The 23,649-nt window shown below is 45.5% G+C and overlaps 1 long non-coding RNA gene across 2 annotated transcripts in view; it reads left to right on the top strand.

Moving 5' to 3' along the window:
* The first annotated feature begins 331 nt into the window (after window positions 1-331).
* The window catches only part of LOC127585577 (uncharacterized), a 32,383-nt gene continuing 9,065 nt past the window's right edge, over window positions 332-23,649 (top strand). For both annotated transcript variants that reach the window (XR_007958537.1, XR_007958538.1), the window contains exons 1-2: window positions 332-453; window positions 22,243-22,390. This is a non-coding gene — a long non-coding RNA (uncharacterized LOC127585577). The remainder of the gene's footprint in view (window positions 454-22,242; window positions 22,391-23,649) is intronic.

Here is a 23,649-nt window from a genome sequence, read left to right as displayed (position 1 = left end):
ACACTCCTGACCCGCTGGGTTCCTCCAACATTTTGTGTGTTGCTTCAGATATCAGGATCTGCACTTTCTTGTGTCTCTTTATTTCCCTTCCTATGACGCTTCCACGGGACCTTGGAGGTGCATCACCTTTCCCCAAACTTCAGCAAAGAGTCGGGATGGAGAGAAAAGAGAAAAAGGAGATAAATTGCAACAGCCACATCCGTGGAGAGAGAGTGAAAAAAGCAATGATAATCTGAAATTGGAAGGACTATTTTGGGTCCCTGGATGGTGGGAGGGGAAGGGGGAAAGGAGGTGATGCACGTCCTATGTCCCGTGGGCAGCATCATGGGAAGGGAAGTGGAGATACAAGAAGCTGCAGATCCTGGAATCTGAAGCAGGGACCGCGCAATCTGGAGACGCAGAGACGAAGTCGATGTTGATCTGGCAACGTTAAACGCCAGAGCACCAGGCGAGGTGAAGCAGGAACAGGCAGAGCGAAGCGGGAGCGATCCGACGAGAGTAGCGGTGTGCGGGAGGGGTGATTAGGGAACGGACCGGATAGAATGAAGCGGCTGCGGACGCGGCAGAATGAAGCCGGGGCGGACCTGAAAGGAGTGCGGCAGTGCGGACCGTATAGGGTGAACCGCGGGCAAGGCGGCGTGGGGCGGACCTGAAAGGAACGCGATAGTGCGGACCGTGTAGGGTGAACGGTGGGCAAGGCGGCGGCGGACCAAGAGCGCGCAGTAATAGCCGGCTGCCAGGTGAAGCTGCGAGTAAAGGGCGATCGGACGTAGACCGCGCAATGTGAAGAGGTTGCGGAGATGGCAGCGCAAAGCGGGAGCGATCTGACCAGCGGGCAGAGGTCGGGGGCAGCAGGGATGCGCGGGGACCGAATAAAGTCACCAGGTGGGAGCAGAGGGGGTCGGAATAGGATAATATGGGAAGGGGTCTGAGCGGATGATCGAGCGCTCCGGGCGTGGTGAAGTGGACGCGGTTCTGTCCAGTGAAGTGAAGCGACCCAGGTGGGTATCGACCGGCAGCGTGACGCTTGCCGGGGATTTCTTGAAAATTAGTTTCAAATTGTTTCAAAACCTACATACATTTTGATTTTGTAAATCAGATGGAATGACTTGAACCCTCTGTTGGAATAGTTTGCAATTAAGTTGCATTCTAAAATAAAATCATAGGGTGATCAGGAGTGGCTCCGGCCAACGCGGTGCGGACGCGGAAGGATGGAGCTTAAGCGGACCTGAAAGGAATACGGCGGTGCGGACCATGTAGGGTCAATCAGAAGCTGACGGGATGGAACAAAGCGGCGGCGAACAACGGGGAGGGTCCTCGGGGCTGTTGCAAAGGTTGTTTTGGAAAGTGACGAGGTGTTACGGTGAAGCGGCGGCGCACCGAGCGAACCGAAGTAAGAATAGGCTGTGGAGGCGAAGTGAAGCAGAAGCGATCCGACCGGAACCCTGCGGGGCTGCGCCGGGGAGGAAAATATGTGCGGACGCGGCAGAATGAAACCCAAGCGGACCTGAAAGGGATACGGCAGTGCGGACCGTGTAGAGTGAATCGCGGTCAGGCTGGACAGGAGGCGGCGGTGACCGGTGGATAAATCCCCAACAGGATCTGTCCCCGGCTGCTAAGGGAAGTAAGAGAGGAGATTGCTGGGGATCTGACAGACAGTTTTGCAGCTATATTCGCCATGGGAGAGGTTCCAGATGACTGGAGGATAACTAATGTTGACCTCTTATTTATAAAGGGCGGTGGGTATAATCCTGGAAAGTACGGGCCAGTGAGCCTGACGTCAGTGGTAGGGAAATTGCTTGAAAAGGTTCTGAGGCTCAGGATTTATGTTCACTTGGAAAGCTGGGGACTGATTAAAAGGAGTCAGCACGGTTTGTTCAGGGAGATCCTGTCTCACAGATCTGATTGTTTTTGCGGAGACTTCTGAGTGATGAAGGCAGCGGAATAGACGTGGCTTACATGGACTTTTGACAAGTTCCAATGGTAGGCTGTTCCGAAAGTTGAGGCACAAGCGATCCAAGGTGTGTTGGTAAATTAAATCCAAAACTGGCTTGGTGAGAGGAGGCAGAGGGTGTTGGTGGAGAGTTGTTTATCTGTAACAAGTGGTGTGCTGCAGGGATTGGTGCTGGGACCTTTGTTGTTTGTAACATACCTATACAAATGATGCCGAGTGTTTCCGGCAATCTCTGCGTAGCATCTGCAGTTTGTTTTCAAATGTTCACATCTAAATGTGTGTAACATCTGCGACAAGGTGAATGAATGAATAGCACACATGGTCAGAAATACGAACGACATAACAGCTGTTACAGAGCATGGTTGCAGAATGGCCAAACCTGTTCCAGGTTGTTCGACCTTTAGGAGGGAGCAGCAGAGAAGAATAGGAGCTGGGCTACTGCTCATAATAAAGGATGGCGTCAGTGCACTGGCTCCCACTACAATCTGCCAGGTCTGCTCCCCCTTCATTTTTATATGGCCCACTCTTCCTGGGCCACATCACCCTCCCATTGGGACCAAAGTGGCTTTCTGAGTGTGTGGAGACAGAGGACATGGGTGAGGTCTGAAATGAATATTTCTCATCTGTATTGACTGAGGAGAAGGCCATAGCCATGGGGAGAAACAAACCCTTGTCCCACTGCCTGCAACAAACATCAAGCACCCATTTTTACACTAATCTTACCCTAACCCACTCTATTCTCCCCACATTCCCATCAATGGCTTCCCAGATCCTACCCCTCACCCACAGACTAGGGGCAATTTGCAACGGCCAATTGACCTACCAGCCCGTGCATCTTTGGGATGTGGGAGGAAACCAGAGCACCTGGAGAAAACCCACATGGTATGGTCCCAGGGAGAATGCGCAAACTCCACAGAGACTGCATCCATGGATGGCAGTGGATGTTGTCTATATGGACTTCAGCAAGGCATTTGACAAGGTCCCTCATGGCAGTCTAGTCTGGACCGTTAGATCACATGGGATCGAGGGACAGAGCTGATTGGATTCATAATTGGCTCAGCAGTAGGAAGCAGAGGGTGAGGGTTGTTTCTCAGACTGGAGGCCTGTGTCCAGTGGTGTGCCACAGGGGTCGGTGCTGGGACCTTTGTCATTTGTGATTTATAGAAACATTTGAATGTGAATGCACAAGTCATGGTTAGTAAGTTTGCAGATGATACTAAAATAGGTGGTGGTGTACATGTGTAGAAGGTTATGCAAAATTACAGGGGGATCTTGATCAGCTGGGTATGTGGGCTGAGGATTGGCAAATGGCTTTCAATCCAGATAAATGTGAGGTATTACATTTTGGGAGATCAAACCAGGGTAGGACTCATACAGTGAATGGTAGGGCCCTGGGAAGTGTTACGGAACAGAGGGACCTAGGAGTACAAGTGCAGAGTTCGCTGAAAGCGGCTTCACAGGTAGACAGGGTGTTTGGCATGCTGGCCTTCATCAGTCAGGGCATTGAGTATAGGAGTTGGGAAGTTACGTTGCAGTTGTATAAGAAGTTGGTGAGGCCACACTTGGAGTACTGTGTATAGTTTTGGTCACCCTGTTATAGAAAAGATATTATGAAACTGGAAAGAGTGCAGAAAATATCTACCAGGATGTTGCCTGGACTTGGGGGCCTGAGTTACAAGAAGAAGTTGTGTAGACTAGGACTTTATTCCCTGAAACGTAGGGGTGACCTGATAGAGGTATATAAGATCATGAGGGTCATAGGGTGAAGGCAGAGTCCTTTTTTCCCAGAAAGTCTGGCATTGCAGCAATACACCACCAGGTGGGAGTGTTGTCCACAAACCAGGAAGAAAAACGTGTTATTGCAGCAGAACACCACTGGGCGGGAGTGTTGTCCATAGTCACAAACCAAGGCGTTGTATGACCTATCAGGAATGTCATGGCCACACTCAGAGAGGACACCCTGGAGGGCTTTTCTACTCAGTATGAGTAGAGCTCAAAAATAGGAAAGGTACAGTCACTTTGATGTGGTTACACCACAGGCCTCTCAATAGCCGGCGGGAGATAGAGAAACAGATATGTGGGCAGATGATGGAAAAGTGACAGGTTTGTTGTAGTGGGAGACTAACTTTCCCAATATTGACTGGCACTTCCTTTGTGTAAGAGGCTTAGAGGGGGCAGAATTTGTTTGGTGCAGCCAAGAGGGTTTCTTGAAATAGTATTTAGATGGTCCAACTAGAGAAAGGATCAAACTAAACCTTGTATTGGGAAACAAAACTGGCCAGGTTATTGGGGTTTCAGTGGGAGAGCATTTTGGAAACGTGAATTTAACTCCTTGATTGTCATGAATGGTTGCCTGGACCTCAGGGAAAAGTGCTAAACATTTTATATTTCAAAAATAATTAAAAAATAGAACATATACAAAAGAGACAGTGCAAAACTTTTCACATTCCTGGTCAATAAATTTAGTAGTGTTAATTTTTTAAAAAACTACAGCAGCATTGCCACTCATGTGGCCCCCTGGGGTGATGCCCCTTTCATTGTTAGAGAGGCTTCCCCACCCGACCCAGCCCCTCCATGTGTGGTAGCGGAAGGAACCCAGACTGTGGTCCATCCCCACAGAGCCTTTGCATTGGCTGCACGTCCTCCTGCAGCTTGGATTGTGCCAGTCAGCAGCATTCTCTTACGGACATCTCACCGTGCTGGAAGACCAACATGTTTTGGGCAGATTTTGGACAGAACGTCTTTCACTGAGTTGACGACCTTCCAGCAGCACCTGATATCTGTCTCGGTGTGTGTCCCCGGGAACAGCCCATAGATCAGAGAGTCCTCTCTGACACAGCTGCTGGGGATGAACTGGGACACGGACCCTTGGATCCTGTTCCACACCCTCTTAGCAAGTCTGCAAAGAGGTGGGTGACCGTCTCCTCCCCACCGCAGCCGTCTCGAGGGCAACGTGCGTTGGGGATGATATTTTATCTGTACAGGAAGGATCTGACTGTAAGGACCCTTCTCACGGCCAGTGACAAGGGTCACGGCGGTAACCATACAGAGAGCCACTGGAGCAGAAGCTGGGGAGAGTGACAGAGGGAGAGGGAGGGAGAGATGTTTGTGCAGGACGGAGGGGTGTTGAGGAGGTTATCAGATCCTTGGCAACTCACAGATAAGGAAATGTTTTCACAGACAGGCTCTGATGGAAACATCGTGTTGTACCCAGTAAGTGTAAAATTATTGACAAATGTTACCAAAACAAATTGACATCTTGCATAGGAAATGTGCCTCACCTATTATTTATTTCTTGAACAAACATCTGCAGTTAAATTAAAATTCCAACTTCCCACCAGTTGGGAATCAGAGAGGAACTGAGAACCACTAAGAGGGATCGGTGCGGACTGGAGCTGATCCTCACTCTTCTGTCACTGGAAAGAAATGAGTCCCGACTCGGCTTGGCCGAGATACAGTTGGAGACCTCGAACCTGCTGAATGTCTCTGGCAAACTTGCTTAGTTCCCAGCGTTTGAATAGGTAATGTGGCCAAATATGTAATTCAGTGATGATAACTATGGCTTTAATACCATGGTGTACTAACTTTGTGTGACCAAGTAAAATTATTGTTCTCAATCGTCATGGTGTCACTTTGTGTCAATGATGCCAGGGAAACATTTGATCCCTACATAGGATCAACATGGCAATTAAGGCCCCAAAGGATGGAGATGTGGAGCTCGGACTGCTGACATGTGGAGCTGATAACGTCTGACAGGTGATGTTCCAACAGGAACACAAGTGGAGTTGCTACATATGGACAGGTAGAGCTAATGCAACAAATGACATCACCTGCAGACAGAGAGATCCAACACCAACTGACAGAGAAGTTGGGTTCCTACCAGTGACGAACAGAGCACCTACAAACAGAAAGGTAGAATGCCTCAGGTTGAAGATCCTATTGCTGACAGGCAGAGATGGTACAAAAGGACAGGTAGAGTTCCACAGATGTCTTACAGATAGAAATGTAGAGTTCCTACAGGTAGACCTACAAATGGACAGAGGTTTGTTACAGCCAAGAGGAGTTTCTGCAGGCAACAATCCTGAAATAAATAATAGGTGAGGCACATTCCTACGAGGCAGGTCAATTTTGTTCTGAAGACGTTTGTCATTAATTTCGATTTTACTGGGAACAACATGATGTTCCCGTCGGTGACTCCCTGTCTGTGAAAACATTTCCTTATCTGTGAGTTGCCAATGATCTGATCTGTCCACAGCCTGGGGTTCAATGTGTGAGCATCTCACACTCATCTTCTTGCTGTTGGCCTTCTCACCCAGCATTCCCCTGAACTGTCTCCGTTTCATGGGTATAAGATTTCACCTTATTCCAGTCAGTGATCTGTCCATTTTCTGCAGGAAACCTTGCTGTTATATTCAGTCATTCCACATCCATATATTAAGTCCCATACTGCTCTGTGAGGCCCACCATTCCATCATTAAGAATTGCACCTTTCTGTCAGTGGGAACACCAAATGTCCATCTGCAGGAGCTCTGCTGTTGTCCATGGGAACTCTCTCTCTACATCTGTAGGAACTGTATCTATTCATCTCCAGAAACTCTAATGTCCATCTGTAGAAGGTTTATCTTTCTGTCCATAGGAGCTGTAATTGACCATCCATGGAACTCTGTCTGTTCATCAACAGGAGCACAACCTGTCAGCAGTTCCTGTTTTGAGAAGATAAATGAGGAGGAGGTATGGGAGATGTAAACAAAAGGATTGAAAAGTGTTGAGGTAAATCAGCCAATAAATAGTGTGTAAGGTAGAGCTGAGCAGCCATTTTGGAGTGGCTATTGTGAGAGTGGATAATATTTGAGTGGAAGATCAGAGGCTGTGGCTCATGAGGATTTGGCAAGAGGAGGCTGAGCAGAGATACAGGTAAGAACCGGTAACATTTGTTTAACTTTATTTTTTACACAATGCAGTTGAGATGGCAATTAGAGCAGTGATATTGGAATTTGTGTATTATCGTCACATATACTGAGGTTCAGCAAGAAACTTATCTTGCGTACTGTTCATACAGATCATTTCATTACAACAGTGCATTGAGGGAGTACAAGGTAAAACAATAACAGAATGCAGAATAAATCTTACAGTTACAGAGAAAGTGCAGTGCAGGCAGACAATAAGGTGAAAGGTCATAATGAGGTAGGTTGTGAGGTTAAGAGTCCAGCTTATCGTACTAGAGAACTGTTCAATAGTCTTATGACAGCAGGATAGAAGCTGTCCTTGAGCCTGGTGGTACGTGCTTTCAGGCTTTTGTATCTTCTGCCCAATGGGAAAGGGGAGAAGAGAGAATGTCTGGGGTGGGTGGGCTCTTTGATTATGCTGGCGGCTTTACCGAGGCAGTGAGGTGTAGATAGAGTCCATGGAGGGGAGGCTGGTTTCCGTGATGTGCTGAGCTGTGTCCACAACTCTCTGCTGTTTCTTGCGGTCACAGGCAGAACAGTTGCCATACCAAACTGTGATGCATCCGGATAGGATGCTTTCTGTGGTGCATTGATAAACCGACAGGGTCATGCCAAATTTCTTTAGCCTCCTGAGGAAGTAGAGGCGCTGGTGAGCTTTCTTGGCCATGGTGTCTACGTGGTTGGACCAGGACTAGCTGTTGGTGATGTTCACTCCTCGGAACTTGAAGTTCTCAACCCTCACGACCTCAGCACCATTGGTGTAGACAGGTGCATGTACACCGCCCCCCTTCCTGAAGTCAATGACCAGCTCTTTTGTTTTGCTGACATTGAGGGAAAGGTTGTTGTCATGACACCATGTCACTAAGCTCTATGTCTCCTTCCTATACTCTGATTCATCATTATTTGAGATACGGCCCACTACGGTGGTGTCATCTGCAAACTTTTAGATGGAATTGGAGCAGAATCTGGCCACACAGTTATGAGTATATAAGGAGTAGAGTAGGGGGCTGAGGGCGCAGCCTTGTGGGGCACCAGTGTTGAGAATAATCGTGCTGGAGGTGTTGCTGCCTATCCCTACTGATTGCAGCTTGTTGGTCAGGAAGTCAAGGATCCAGTTGCAAAGGGAGGTGTTGAGACCTAGGTCTCCGAGTTTGGTGACGAGTTTGCTCGGAATTATAGTGTTGAAGGCAGAGCTGTAGTGAATAAACAATAGTCTAATGTGGGTGTCTTTACTGTCCAGATGCTCCAGAGATGAGTGTAGGGCCAACAAGATAGCATCCGTCGTAGACCTGTTTCGGCGGTAGGCAAATTGCAGTGGGTCAAGGTTGTCCAGGAGGCTGGAGTTGATGCATGCCGTGACCAGCCTCTCATGATGGTGGATGTCAGAGCCACTGGTCAGTAGTCATTAAGGCAGGTTACCTTTATCTTCTTAGGTACTGGGATGATAGTGGTCTTCTTACAGCAGGTGGGAACATTTGACCTCCCAAAGTGAAACAGCTTAGACTTGCCCAGATTAAACTCCATCTGCCATTTCTCTGCCCATATCTACAACTGATCTATATCCTGTTGAATCCTTTGACAACTTTCTTCATATCCACCACCAATTTTCATGTCATCCACACTTATGAATCAGCCCATCTACATTTTCATTTTAATATATTGCAAACAAACAAAGTCCCAGTACTGATCCCTGCAGAGCACCAGTGTTCACAGATGTCCAGTCACTACTACCCTCTGTCTTCTAGGGTCAAGCCAATTTTGAACTGAAGTCACCATGGATCCCATGTATCCTAGTCTTCTGGATCAGCCTACTATGAAAGACCTTGTCAAAAGCCTTACTAATGTCAATGTATACAACATCCAAGGCCCTAAGCTCTTCAATTATCTTTCTCACCTGCTCAAAAAACTCAATCAAGTTTGGAAGACATGACCTCCCACGCACAGGTGCAAGGAGATCCTATCCCTAAGAGTCTTCTCCAATAATTTCCACTGATATAAGGCTCACTGGCTAATAATTTCTTGGTTCGTCTCTATTGCCCGTTCGAAACAGAAGAACAACATTGGCTATTCTCCCAGCCTCTGGGACCTCACCTGTGGCTAAAGAGGATACAAAGATCTCTGTCAAGGCCACAGGAATGTCCTCTTTTGTCTCTCTCAATAACCTGGGATAAATCCTTTCAGGGCACTACATGATCTTGTTACCCCCCCCCCCCCCCCCCCATGTCCTTCCTTGGTGAATACCAATGCAAAGTACTCATTTAGTACATCACCTATTTCTCTGGCTCCAGGCATACATTCCCTCCTTTGTCCTTGAGTGGTCCTACCCTGTCCTGAGTTACCCTCTTGTTTTTAATGTATGTGTAAAGTGCCCTGGGATTCCCTTTAATCCAACTTGCCAAGGAGATGTCATGGCCTCTCCCGTTTCCCGGTTTAAGGTCTCTCCTGCTTCCTTTATTATATTCCTCAAAGGTGCTGGCTAATTTCAGCTTCCTAAACCTTACATGTGCTTCCTTTCAGAATCATAGAGTCATACACCACAGAAACAGGCCTTTCAGCCCACCTGGTCCATGCCGACCAAGATTCCTATCTAAGCTAGTCTCATTTGCCCACGTTTGGCCCATATCCCTCTAAACCTTTCCTATCCATGTACCTTTTAAATATCATTAACGTACCTGCCTCAACCACTTCCTCTGGCAGCTCATTCCATATACTGACCACCCTCTGGGTGAAGAAGTTACTGCTCAGGTTCCTACTAAATCTCTCCCCTCTCACCTCAAACCTAGCCCTCTCGTTCTTGATTCCCCAACCCTGGGAAAAAAACTGTGCTCATTTACCTATCTATGCCCCGCATGATTTTATACCTCTATAAGAATCTTAGATCTCTATAGATCTTAATCTTCTGGATGTCCCTCATAGGAGGCTCATCCAGAAGATTAAGATGCATGGGATCCACGGTGAATTGGTCAGTTGGATTCATAATTGGCTTGCCTGTGGTCGATGGGACTTATTCTGGCTGGAGGTCCGTGACTCACAGTGTTCCGCAGGGACCTGTACTGGGACCTCTGCTGTTTGTGATATATATAAATGACCTGGATGAAAATGTAGATGGGTGTTGTAGAGTGTAGAAGATTGCTGAAGGATGAAGCAGGATATCGATCAGTTACAGATATGGGTGGAGAAATGGCAGATGAAGTTTAATCCAGCCAAATTTGAGGTTTTGTATTTTGGGAGTTCAGGGACAGTACACTGTTAATGGCAAGACCCTCAACACCATTATGTACAGAGGGATCTTGAGGTCCAAGTCCATAGCTCTCTGAAAGTGGCTGAACAAGTTGATAGGGTGGTAAAGAAGGCGTATGGCATATTTCCCTTTATTAGTCGAGGTATTGAGTCAGGAAGTTATGTTGCATCTTTATAAAACTCTAGTTGGGCCACAAATGGCATATTGCATTGAATTCTGGTCACCTCATTATAGGATGTGGAGGCTTTGGAAAGGGTGCAGGAAATTTACCAGGATTATGCCTGGATTAGGGGAATGTGCTATAAGGAGAGGCTGGACAAACTTGGGTTGTTTTCTCTGGAGCGGTGGAGGCTGCAGGGAGATCTAACAGAGGTTTATAAGATTATGAGAGGCATAGATGGAGTAGATAGCAAGTATTCTTTTCCCAGTATTCTTTTCACATGCATTTAAGGTGAAAAGGCATAAGTTCAAAGGAAATATGTGGGACAAGTATTTTACACAGAGAGCGGTGGGTGCCTGGAATGCGCTACCAGGGGTGGAGGTAAATGTGATAGGGGCATTCAAGAGGCTCTTAGATAGGCACATGAATGTGCAGAGAATGGAGGGATATGTATATTGTGTAAGCAGAAGGAATTAGCTTATTAGGTATTTAATTACTAGTTTAATTAGCTCAGCACAACTAATAGGGCCCTGGAGTGTTATGGAACAGAGGGACCGAGGAATGCAAGTGCATAATTCACTGAAAGCAGCATCAGAAGTAGGTAGGGAGGTGAAGAAGGCATTTGGCCTGCTGGCCTTCATCAGTCAGGGCACTGAGTATCGGAGTTGGGAAGTTGTGCTACAATTATATAAGATGTTGGTGAGGCCGCACTTGGAGTACTGTGTACAGGTTTGGTCGCCCTATTATGGGAAAGATGTTATTAAAATAGAAAGGGTGCAGAAAAGATTTATCAGAATGTCGCCTGGATTTAGGAACTTGGGTTACAAGGAGAAGTTGCGTAGACTAGAACTTCATGCAAAGGGTGGTGCGTATTTGGAAAGAGCAGCCAGAAATTGTGGTTGAGGCGGGCACATTAGCAACATTTAAAAGCCACCTACATAAGTACATGGATCAGAGAAGTTTAGAGGCCTATGGGCTAAATGTGGGCAGATGGGACGAGCTCACTGGGCAATACAGTCGGCATGGACGAATTGGGCTGAATGGCCTGTTTCCATGCTGTATGACACTATGACTCTATGAAAGCATCAGGGGCTGAAGGACCTGTTCCTGTAATGTACTGTTCTATGTTCTAAGGTCAACCCTCATTCTCCTACACTCCAATGAAACAAGTCCCAACCTGCTCAACCCCTTTCCATAACTTAGTCCCTTGAGTCCGGGCAACTTCCTCATAAATCTCCTCTGCACTTTTTCCGGCTTAATGGCATCTTTCCTATAGCAGGGTGACCAAAACTTAACGCAATATTCAAATATGGCCTCACCAACATCTTGTACAACTGTAACATAACAACCAAACTTCTATATTCAGTGACCTGACTAATTAAGGCCAGGGTGCCAAACACCTTCTTCACCACCCTGTCTAACTGCGACACCACTTTCGGGGAACCATGTACTTGTACTCCTAGATACCTTTGTTTTACAACAAGGCCCTACCATAGACTGTGAAAGTCTTCCCCTCATTTGTCTTCCCAAAATGCAACACCTCACACATCCAAATTAAACTCCATTTGCCATTTCTCGGCCCATTTTTACAATATTTCTCATCATCCAGGGTTCCCGAACCTTGCCATGGTGTCGCTCTTCCTCACTGAAACATGTTGGTCCTGAATTCTGACAATCTGACTTTAAATGACTCTCACGTGACAGACGTGGACAGTTTAGAGGAGTGAAAGGAGACTAGTGGCTATCTCAGAACTAATCTCACTAAAACTAGGCATTGAGATAAAAGGGCTTTTGGGAGGCCATTTGGCTTATCAAGTCCCTACCATTTCATTGTGGAGCAATCCTGTCATTGTCATGTTGCTGTCTATGGGATCTTTCTCTGCAAAAAATGGCTGCCATGTTTCCTACATTACTCCAGCTGCATCACTTCTAAATTGCAGTGCAACTTCTACTACCCTCTCAAACATGAACAACACAACAAAGTTCCCGGCAAAAAAAAAATTATACTTTAGTAAACAGCAATCCTGAATGAGTGGTATAAAAATTTACAGCACGATATCCACATGAATCTCATATTTGGAGGAGACACAAGAGACTGCAGGTGCTGGAAATCTGGAGCAGCTTACAAAGGAGCTGAAGGAACTCAGCGGGTCAGGCAGCATCTATGGAGGGAAATGGACAGCTGACATTTCAGGTCCAGAACGTTCACCTGGACTGAAAGATAAAGAGGAGATACCTGGTATAAAGAGGTGGGCGGAAGGGGTGGAGCAAGAGCTGGCGAGTGATAGGGGATCCAGATGAGGGGTGATGATGGGCAGGTGAGGGAGGCGGAGGGGGAGGGTGGGAATGATGTCAGAAGCTGGGAGGTGATAGGTGGAAATAGCAAAGGGCTGAAGAAAATGGAATCTGCAAGGAGAGGACAGTGGAACATGGAATAAAGGGAAGGAGGTGAGGAGGGGAACTGGAGGGAGGAACGTGTGGGTGATTGGCAGATCAAGAGAGGATGGGCAGGAGAAAGGGAAAGAGATGGGGTGATGGGGGCAGGTGGGATAAAGGGGAAAAAAAGGGGATAGAGGGGAGGGGTCACCAGAAGTTAGACAAATTGATGTTCATGCCATCAGGTCGGAGGCTACCAAGGCGGAGCTGTTCCTGTAATCTGCATCTATCATCAACTTGGCAGTAGAGAAGGCTATGGACAGGCACATCGGTGTGGGATGAGAAGTGGAATTACAATGGGTGGCCACTGGGTGCTCCTGGCAGTTCAGCAGTCTGAGCAAAGCTGCTTAATGAAGCAATCCTACAACCTGCATTGGGTCTCACCGATGTAGGGGAGGCTGCACCAGGAGCACCAGATGCAATACACATGTGAATCCATTAATGTCATTTATTGTAACCGCAGTATAATGAAGAAATTCAGTTTGTTTGTGGGTTAATGGAGCAGCTCTGCCCCCAAGTGCCAATGGTGGGAGTAGCAAGAGATGATAAATTTCTCAACCTTTTACTGTCTCTCTTCACACCAGCAGTAGTGGAGTCCTCACCGGCAGGTCATGGTTCTCCGTGAGGAATGTGGCACATCTGATGAGGAAATAAATGCCAGCAATTTTTTTGTGTCTAGATCATAGAATGGAATCAGAATGGTACGGCACAGAAATGGCCATTTCAACACATTGTGTCCATGCAGACTATGATGCCCATCTCTGCTCATTCCATTTATCTGCATTAGGCTCTTATCCCTCTACACCTTTCCCGTCTATGTTCCTTTAAAATCTTGTAATTATATCTGCTATTACTGCCTCCAGATAACCACCACAATCTGTGCATAAGAATTACCCCTCAGATTTCCTTTCTCCCCCCTCACCTTAAATCTGTGCCTTCTAGTTCTAGAAACCACTGCCCTGGGAAAACACGGACTATCCTATCTATGCCCCTGATAATTTTATAAACTTATTTAAGTTCATCCTTAAGCCTTCTCCTTTCCAGTGAGACTGAATTCAACCTGTCCAATCTCTCTGTGTAACTGCAACCCTTCATTCTGGTCAAAATCCTAGTGAATCTCCTCTGCACACTCTCTACTGTTGCCACATCCTTCCTATATTATGTTGAACAGAACTGTTGATAATACTCCATGTTGTTTAACCAATGTTTTGTACAGCTGCGACATGGCATCCCAATTCCGATTCTCAATGATTTGGCTTAGGAAGGCAAGCATACTAAATGTTTTCTTCACTGCCCTATCCACCTCTATTGACACTTTCAGCGATCTATGGACATGCAAAAAAGGTCTCTCTGTACGTCAATGTTCCTATAGTCCCTGCCATTTACTCCTATCAGAATTTGACTTCCAAAGTGCATGATCTGGATTAAATTCCATCTACCACTGCTGCACCCAACTTTCCAGCTGATGTCTGTCCAGGCTGGTGAGGAACCAACTACTGTCAAAATGTTTCCATTCTTATCTGTCCAGTTGGAAACAAGGCCGATACATCGTACTTATACACTTAGCAAGCAAATGCTATTTGACTGGGAGGTCTAGTGAATAAATAGCAAAAGTGAAGTTGGTAGGGCGGGAACAGAAAGAATTGCACAAAACAGGCAACTTACTTGATTATTTATTTATTTGATTCCAATTAGATTTTTAGAAGATCCTGCAACAGTTACTAGAGGGGGAGTGTTTTACAGTTCCACCCTGTCTCCCCATGCCCCTCCCTTGCTCTCAATCATTCAACAAGCATCAAAAAGGGGAAGGTGTTGCCTGTGTAAGTAACGTGATGCACTTCAAGGTTGAATGTCATGGCTGGGTGGGGCTTTCCAAATCCTGCTCATTGTTACTGGACTACGATGGAGGTCTTGAGTGTTTCGACATCACCTTGTGCAACACCCACTTGCCCACTTCCTTCATCCAGCACCAGTCAGTGGTGCATTCCTTCGACTGATGCTGCTCCGAGCTGTGTTCATGCCCCAGCTCCCTGCTATGTGGCTCAATGCTGAAATCAAAACAGTCAGTAAAATCAGCCAAGGCCATTCCATCCATCATACCATTGACAGTGTTTTCAGATTAGCGACCAAGGCCTGAAGCCTATCTCTCCCCAACCTCCTCACAAACAATTGCCTTAAAACCAAAGGATTTTGCTTCTGATATCTCTGGTTATGAATAATGTTAAATTGAAAAGTAGGGCATTCAAAGTGGCAAGGGCTAATGATAGGCCAGAGGACTTGGGTGTTTAGCAGCAAAAGACTGAATAGCTCATGAGGAGGGAGAAAACTGATTTTGAGAAGAAACTTGCCTGTAATAACAAAATAAACAGTAAAGGTTTCTCTGAAGATATACAAAGGAAGAAAGCAGTTCAGGTAGTTGTGGGACCTCTGAAGAAATGTTGCTGGTGAATTAATAACAGGAAACAAAGAAATGGCAGTTATGTTAAATTCTTTTGGCATCAGACTTCACCGTGAGGACACTGGAAATATCCCTAAAATAACAGATGGCCAAATTTCAAATAACAGGGAGGAATTTGTGCAAATACCAGGGTCAAGAACACAGAATGTAGGCCTCTGGCCCGTGTTGTCCGTGCCGACCATGATGCCAATCCAAATCATCTCATCTGCTTGCCTCTGGTCTATATCCATCCATTCCCTGACCGTTCATGTTCATGTTTAAATGAACCTTAAATGCTGCCTCCACTCCCCTGGCAGCACGTTCCTGGCACCAATCACTCTCTATATAGAAAACTTGCCTCATAAATCTCCTTTAAACTTTGCCCCTCTCATCATAAACCTATACCCTCTAGTATATAATAATTCGACCCTGGGAAAAAGACTCTCTCTTCCCTATCTATACCATCCCCCACAAAGCCATGCTGACTTTCCTTAATAGGTCTGTGCTTTTCCAGCTACGAGCAGATCCTATCCCTAAGAATCCCCAACGATATCCCTACCACTGATGTAAGGCTCACCAACCTATAATTTCCTGGTTTGTCTCTATTGCTCTTCTTAATGAGAGGAACAACAATGGCTAATCTTCAATCCTCTGGGACCTCGCTTGTGGCTAAAGAGGATACAAAGATCTCTGTCAAGGCCCCAGCAATCTCCCATCTTGCCTCTCTCAATAACCTGGGATAGATCCCATCAGGCCCCGGGGATTTATCCAACTTAATGTTCTAAAGAGCCTGAGCACCTCCTCCTCCTTGATTACAACATGCCCCAGAATAATAGCATACCCCTTCCTGATCTCGCTGTCCCCCACGTCCTTCTCCTTGGTGAACACTGATGCAAAGTATTTGTTTAGTACCACGCCCATTTCTCGGGCTCCAGGCATACATTCCCTGCTTTGTCCTTGAGTGTCCTACCTTGTACTGAGTTACCCTCTTGTTTTCAATGTATGTATAAAATGCCTAGGGATTCTCTTTAATCCAACACACCAAAGGGATTTTATGTCCCCTTTTAGCCTTCCTGATTCCCTGTTTTTCTCTCTTGTATGTTCCTCAAAGGCCATGTTCAATTTCAGATTCCTAAACTTTACATATGCTTCTTTTTTCTTTCTGATAAAGCTCACAAATCTCATCATCCAAGGTTCCCAAAGCTTGACATCCTTGTCTTTCTTCCACACTGGAACATGTTATTGAATTCGTGGTAGATGCGGACTTGCCCATTTACAGCCACTCCCAACCTACTCTCCCCAGGTCCTGGCTAATACTGTTGTAATTAGCCTTTCCCTAATTTATCACTTATCTTTATCCATAAGTATCTGAAAATTTATGATCACTGTTCCCACTTAAACTCCAATCACCTGCCCAGGTTCATTTCCCATTACAAGGTCTTCCCTGGTAGTACTATCTACATACTGTGTCAAGAAACCCTCCTGGATGCACCTAACAAATTCTGCCCCATCTAAGCCTCTGGCAGTAAGGGAGTCCCAGTCAATATTGGGGAAATTAAGGTCATCCACTACAACTATCCTGTTGCTTTTATATCTTTCCATAATCTGCTGACATATCTGTTCCTCTGCCCATCTGGAGCTATCTGGAGCCCTGTCATAGTGACTGCACTTTCCTTATTCCTGAGCTCTACACATACTGCCTCACTGGATGAGTCCTCCAGGACATCCTCTCTATGTGCCGCTGCGACATTCTGCCTGATCAGTGGTGCAACTCCCCCAGCTCTTTTACTTCCCTCTTTATAGTGCCTGAAACCTGGAACACTGAGCTGCCAGCCCAGCCCTTCTCCCAACCAATTCTCTGTAATGGCTAGAATATTGTAATTCCATGTATTAATCCAAGCATTAAGTTCATCTGCCTTACCCATAGCTCTTCAAATAAATACACTTTAACCCATCAGTCCCACTGTGTTCATTAACTTGGCCCTGCCTGTCCATCCTTTCAGCCTTACGTGACCTAAACTAACCTAACGTAAGGGATAAAGTTTTGGAGAAATTCACAGGGCAAAAGGCGGAAATTGCTAGGACCTGACAACCTGCAGCCAAGGTTTTATATTGGTAAATATTTTTCCCTCACACTCCTAAGGCCCAGCTTTAAAAATGTGACGATTTTCAGATTTTTGTTGGGAAATGGCAGTGATTAAAAGTACAGTGACTGCTCATCTGTCAGTTCTGTCTTCCATCTGTGCTTCACCAGGAGTTCCAATGTTTAAGCAGAAGAAGGCAAGAAGAGCAAGTATCACCATCTTGATACTCTGATCTGGAAATGCAAAATGTGCAGAATGAATCACAGTGCTGTCACTCACTGGTTGCGTTTTGAAAAGGAATCATATGGAGGGGTGAGTGGTGCTGCTGACAGCCCAGGGAACACTGAGGCACCTCTGCACACCCAATTCCTTGGTCTTTTGGAGCTGCTCTGCAAGGCTCTGGTCAGGTTCACCCTGTAACCCACCAAGGCAAGGACAGGTGCAGCAGATATGTGGATCTCCACATTATCGAGGTTTCCTTCCAAGACAAAATCTGTCTTGATCTGAAGTTTTGTAAGCTTGGCTACACTGAGGTAATGGTAGGTCACTGCATATTGTCCTCAGTACCACTGAACAAAATTCCAGCTGAGTCTGCTGAGGGCGACCTCCATAGAAGAGGAAAGGAAGGCTCCAGCGAGCATCAAATACTGCCCTCCCCACTTAATTTTGGAATCATCTCTGTCGTTGACACGACTTGTCAGGGTAGCTGAGGTTTCATTGAAGCATCTCAGAAACACTGACATTATACACCAAAACAAGTTCTCCCCATTCAAATAAGTGAGAAAAACAAGCCACATACCCAGTGTGACTGGTCAACTGGACTTCAGAGTCTCTGAGTTATTTTCTGTGCAATGATCTCTCACTGACGATTGGCTTCCCTACAGGACTCCGCTGCCTCTGCTGAGGTGTGCTGCTGCTTATGAGCTTTATGTCTTTGAAAAGGGGCGTGGACTACCTCCTGCATATGTGACCTCACTCCTCTTGCCAAGAACTTATCCACATCTTGTTCCTGAAAGAACAACAAAAATCTATTTTAAGTTACTTCAATAATTGCAACAACTATAATATCTCACCCACCACTTACACTGTGGGTGGACGATGGGATGAGTGGCAAAGGGGACAGGATAAGAGGTGGGATAAACATAGGCTGAGAGAGAGGTGGCAAAGAGAGAACAACAGTGCAACAGAGATGTGTGGCAAGAAGGCAAGGAGAATGAGTTAAGGCATGAAGGTGAGGAACCTTTCATTCCTATTTGAAGCATTTTGATGGTGGCTGTGGTAAATGATATTGTGGTTAAAAAGAAGAAAACTATTCTTCACCCCCTTGGGTCCAAAGGATCTTGTGCTTCTTAAAAGAAGCACCAAAAGATTGCACCAAATAAATTGATGGATTTTTCTTGCACAGAACTCACTGCAGAACCTTTGGGACATCAGTGTCAGTGCAAAGAGGAAGGCTACTTCATTGTATTAAAGTAACTGGAGATCTCCTGTGATTTGGAGCATTTCTAGATGATATCCACCGAGACCAGTTTGTGTGTGGTCTCCAAGGGGATGTTTGTCACAAACGGCTGCTGTCACGAAAGGGTTTTAAGTCACCCTGTGATATTGCTCCAGCTTTGGAACTTGTCAGTAAGGACAGCAAGGAGATAATGCACTATTCCAAAGGGCAACATTACAATTCAGACAAGCCTCTGTGATTTGTTAGTGATACACGCAGTGTGGAGTTGGTGCAGTCATCTCACATGTATTCACTTCGGGTGTAGAACACCTAATAATCACTTTCGCTTCTAGATCTCTGACCCTGAGTGAGTGCTGTTACACTCAGAATGAAAAGAAGTTCTGATCCTAATCTTTGGGATAAGAAATTTCACAAATATTTGAATGGTTAAAAATTCAACATGCTGACAGTTTACAACCCACTATTAACCATATTTGTGCTAAAGTCATCAATATCAGACCAATATCAGAATGCAGTGCAATACTTTGAGCTTGTTGAGCTATAACTAATACCTGTGCAATAACTATAACTGTGCAAATACCAATGCACTGTATCGACTGCCGTGCACGCATCAGGCAGGAAGTGACGACATTGGAGCAGTAGTTCAATGTATTAAATCCAGGACCTATCCATGTCATCAAGCAACATTTCAACAGGAAGCATACAGGGTCCTGTCCTTCAAAAGCCTTGGATTCATCCTGACATCCCTGCCCAACTTCCTGATGTTGAGATGTTGAGAGGAATATAATCTCAGGGGGTTGAGTGTCAGGTACTGAGTTGTGCAGTTTGTTGTGTTACTCTGCCTTGGGTTGCCATTGTGCAGTTAACCAGCAGCTGGGATCAGGAGGAGAAACATAAGATGAATGAACACAGATAAACCAACACACCTTTTCCTCTCTGCATTATAATGGAAAGTAACAAAGCAGGTGGATTTAAATTTCTTTCGAGATTAGTTGAGAATTTCCGGATCACATAAAGAAAAAAATCCAAACTGTTTTCTTCTAATCGAAAACTCAGGCTCCATAATTTAGATTTGTCAAGGGTAGTTCATCCGGGAGTCTCTGAAGAAACTTGTGGTTATCCAGTTCGCACAAGTCCTATTTCAGACTCGGTGGGAAGCAGAAAGCAGGACCCTCCCTTCACTTACAGACTAACAAGAGGGAGTATTACCTACAGATGGGAGATGGATCTCCTACAGGTTAGGAGTAAAGCCCCCACAGACAGACTGAATTTTCAACAGATGAACAGCGACGGTCCCACAGACAGACATTTGCAAAACCCACAAGTATAATATCCACAGGTGGAATACACATAGACGGACAGGTGGAGTAGCCACTGATGGACAGGCGTGGTTCCAACACATGACACATAGAGCTCTAATATTTAGATTCTGAGGACTCCCACCGTTCCTGGAGTGAAACAAATGGAATCCGACAAAAGGACAAGAAGAGCTCTCTTAGATAAGGTGGGAATGTACAGATTTGAAGAATGACTTCCTGACAAATGCTCAGAGACAGTTTGTGTACTAAGAGAGTTTGAACTCATATTAACAAACAGAGAGTATTCCACAGATGGTCAATGCCATCAATGGTCATTGGGCAGTCTGACCTTTATCAGTCAGAGCATTGAGTGTTGGAGTTGGGACATTATGTCGCAGTTGTATAAGACGTTGGTGAGACTGCAGTTGGAGTATTGTGTACAGTTTTGGTCACTGTTATTGGAAAGACTTAATTAAACTAGAAAGAGTGCAGAGAAGATTTACAATGATGCTGCCAGGACTCAAGGGCCTGAGTTATAGGGAGAGAATGGTCAGGCTGGAACTTTATTCTTTGGAACATTGGAGATTGAGGGGTGACCTGAGAGGCGTATCAGGGGTATAGACAGGGTGAAGGCACATAGTTTTTTATCCAGGAACAAAAAATTTGAGGGCATAGGTTTAAAGTGTGATGCGAAAGATTTAAAAGGGACCTTAGGGGCAACTTCCTCAAGCAGAGTGTGGTACACATATGGAATAAGCTACCAGATAAAGTGGTTGAGGCAGGAACAATAAAAACATTAAAAAGACATTTGGATAAGTAGATGGATAGGAAGTGTTTATAGAGATACAGTATGAGCCAAATGCGGGCAAATAGGAGATGGGCAACATGGCCAAAGGGCCTGTTTCACACTGTATTACTCTATGAATCTGTGAATTACAGCATCTACAGACAGAAAGGTGGACCTTTTACAGCTGACTTTTAGAATTCTAGAGATGAACAAATAGAATTCCTACAGATGTACAGAGAGAGTTCAAATGCACAAACAGCAGAGCTCTTACAGATGGACATCTGGTATTTCTATTGACAGAAAGGTACAAATCTTACTGATGGATGAGTAGAACTCATGGAGTCAGAGACAGAGGGTTCTTAAAATATGGACAGGTAGAATAACTGGTGATGACAAGTAGGTCCCCCACTGACAATGGACAGATCACAAGCCTACAGACCACAGGAATAAGGTGAACTCTTGTACCCATAAAATGGAGACAGCTCAGGGGAATGCTGGGTGAAAAGGCCAACAGCAAGAAGCTGAGTGTGAGATGCTCACATGTTGAACCCCAGGCTGTGGACAGATCAGATCCTTGGCAACTCACAGATAAGGAAATGTTTTCACAGACAGGGAGGCACCAATGGGAACATCGTGTTGTGGAAATTTACAGATATGAAGGTTGACTTCCTGGAAAGAGACATAAAAGTTACTGGAGCTGCCTGGCTGTGTTTCTACACACACAGGTACAGTTCATGCAATTCGAGAGGATGAACTCCTGTTGACAAACAGAGAGACTTACATTGGATCAACATAGCAATTAGGAGGCAAAAGGACGGAGACTTGGAGCTCGGACTGATGACATATGGATATGGACTTATAAAGTCTGACAGGTAGGTTCATGGCTAGAGGTTCAACAGATGGAATTACAGAGCAGATCTACAGACTGGACAGGAAATGTTACTACACACAAAAGGTTCAGTCCCTACTAATAGTACTTGCATTCCCACTGTCCAGATGGACAGGTAATATTCGCAAAGACATAAATGTAGAGGACCAAAGATGAGCAGGTGGAGCTGGTCCAGGTGAACAGAAGACAGGTAGAGGTCCTCTGTGACTGGCTGAATATTGAGGGTCAAGTTTCATTGTCATAAAATGGAGGCAACTCAATGGAATGCTGGGTATAAAGGCCAACTATGAGAAACTGAAAGGCTAACACGTTGCTCCTGGGATATGGACTAGTCACATCCTTGGCAACTCACAGGTAAGGAAATGTTTTTACAGACCTGAAGGGAACTGTGGGAACAATATGCCTTCCACAGTGCGATTGAAATTGTTGACAAATATCATTGGAACAAATTGCTGTTGTTAATGGAAAAAAATTGACTTTCAGATTATTTAGATATTACACAGTGAAATATTGTCATATATTTTCAATGAAATCCCACATTTTTCTTGTAGCTGAGACTCATAGACCTATTGAATACCTTCGAGTGGAATCGATGCAGACTGGAGACTAACATCACTTTCTCTACATGAGACAAAGACAAGTCCAGGCTGGGTTTGCCTGGGATACACGGAGCCCTCGATGCTGACAAACCTCCACTGGGTAAGTACCTGCTGCCCAGTGCTGCCAACAGGTGGTGTGGCGTAAAATTTAATTCAGCGGTGATTACCCTCGATCAATACCAATATGTATTCAATATTCTGAAAGGTTTACTGGGCTGATACCTGGAATAGGTTGATTGACATTTGAGGACAGGTTAGAACATAGACCAGTACAGCACAGGAACAGGCTGATCGGCCCATGATGTCTGTGCCAGCCACGCCAATACTAACAAATCTCATCTGGCTACACATGGTCTATGTCCTTCCATGCCCTGCCTGTTCATGTGTCTAAATGCCACCTGTGCCAGCTAATGCCAGCTATGTCTAAATGCCATCATATCTGCTTCCACTACTTCCCCTAATAGAGCGTCCCAGGCACCTACCAATGCCTGTGTAAAATACTTGCTGCATAAATCTCCACTAAATTTTCCCCCTTTCTTAAACCTATGCCCTCCACTATTTGACATTTCCACCCTGGGAAAAAGACTCTGGCTACTCTACCCTATCTGTATCTCTCATAATGTTATATATGTTGCCCTTCAGCCTCTGATGCTCCAGAGGAAACAATCCAAGTTTGTCCAACCCCTAATTTCTAATCCAAGCAACATCCTGGTCAACCTCTACTTCACCCTCTCCAAAGCCTCCACAACCTTCCTGTAATACAGCGACCAGATCTACGTGCAATACTGCAAACATGGCCAAGCCAAAGATTTACACAGCTGCCACATGACCTTTATACTCAACAACCCGATGGATGAAGTCAAGTTTGTTGTACACCTTCTTCACCACCCTACCTACTTGTGTTGCCACTTTCAGGGAGCTGTGGACTTGCACCCCTTGATCCCTCTGTACATCAGTGCACCTGAGGGTCCTACCATTTACTGAATGCTTTCCCCTTACAGTTGATCTCCCAAAGTGAAACACCTTAGACTTGCCCAGATTAAACTCCACCTGCCATTCCTCCGTCCATATCTGCAACTAATCTATGCCCTAGTGTATCCTTTGACAACCTTCTTCACTATCCACAATTACACCAGTTTTTGTGTCATCCACAAGCTTACTGATCAACCCATCTACATTTTTGCCCAAGTCATTTCTAGACATCACAAAAAACAGATGTCCCAGCACTGATCCCTGAGGAACACCACTGTTTGCAACCCTCCAGTCAGAATTACACCTCTCCACCACTACCCTCTGTCTTCAATGGCCAAACCAATTTTGAATTCAATCTACTAATTTACCATGGATCCTATGTATCTT

This window comes from Pristis pectinata, chromosome 33 (genome assembly GCF_009764475.1).
Source record: "Pristis pectinata isolate sPriPec2 chromosome 33, sPriPec2.1.pri, whole genome shotgun sequence".
NCBI classification, from domain to species: Eukaryota; Metazoa; Chordata; class Chondrichthyes; order Rhinopristiformes; family Pristidae; genus Pristis; species Pristis pectinata.
The sequence above is the reverse complement of the archived record's forward strand: the minus strand, read 5'-3'. Positions and strand labels throughout refer to the sequence as shown.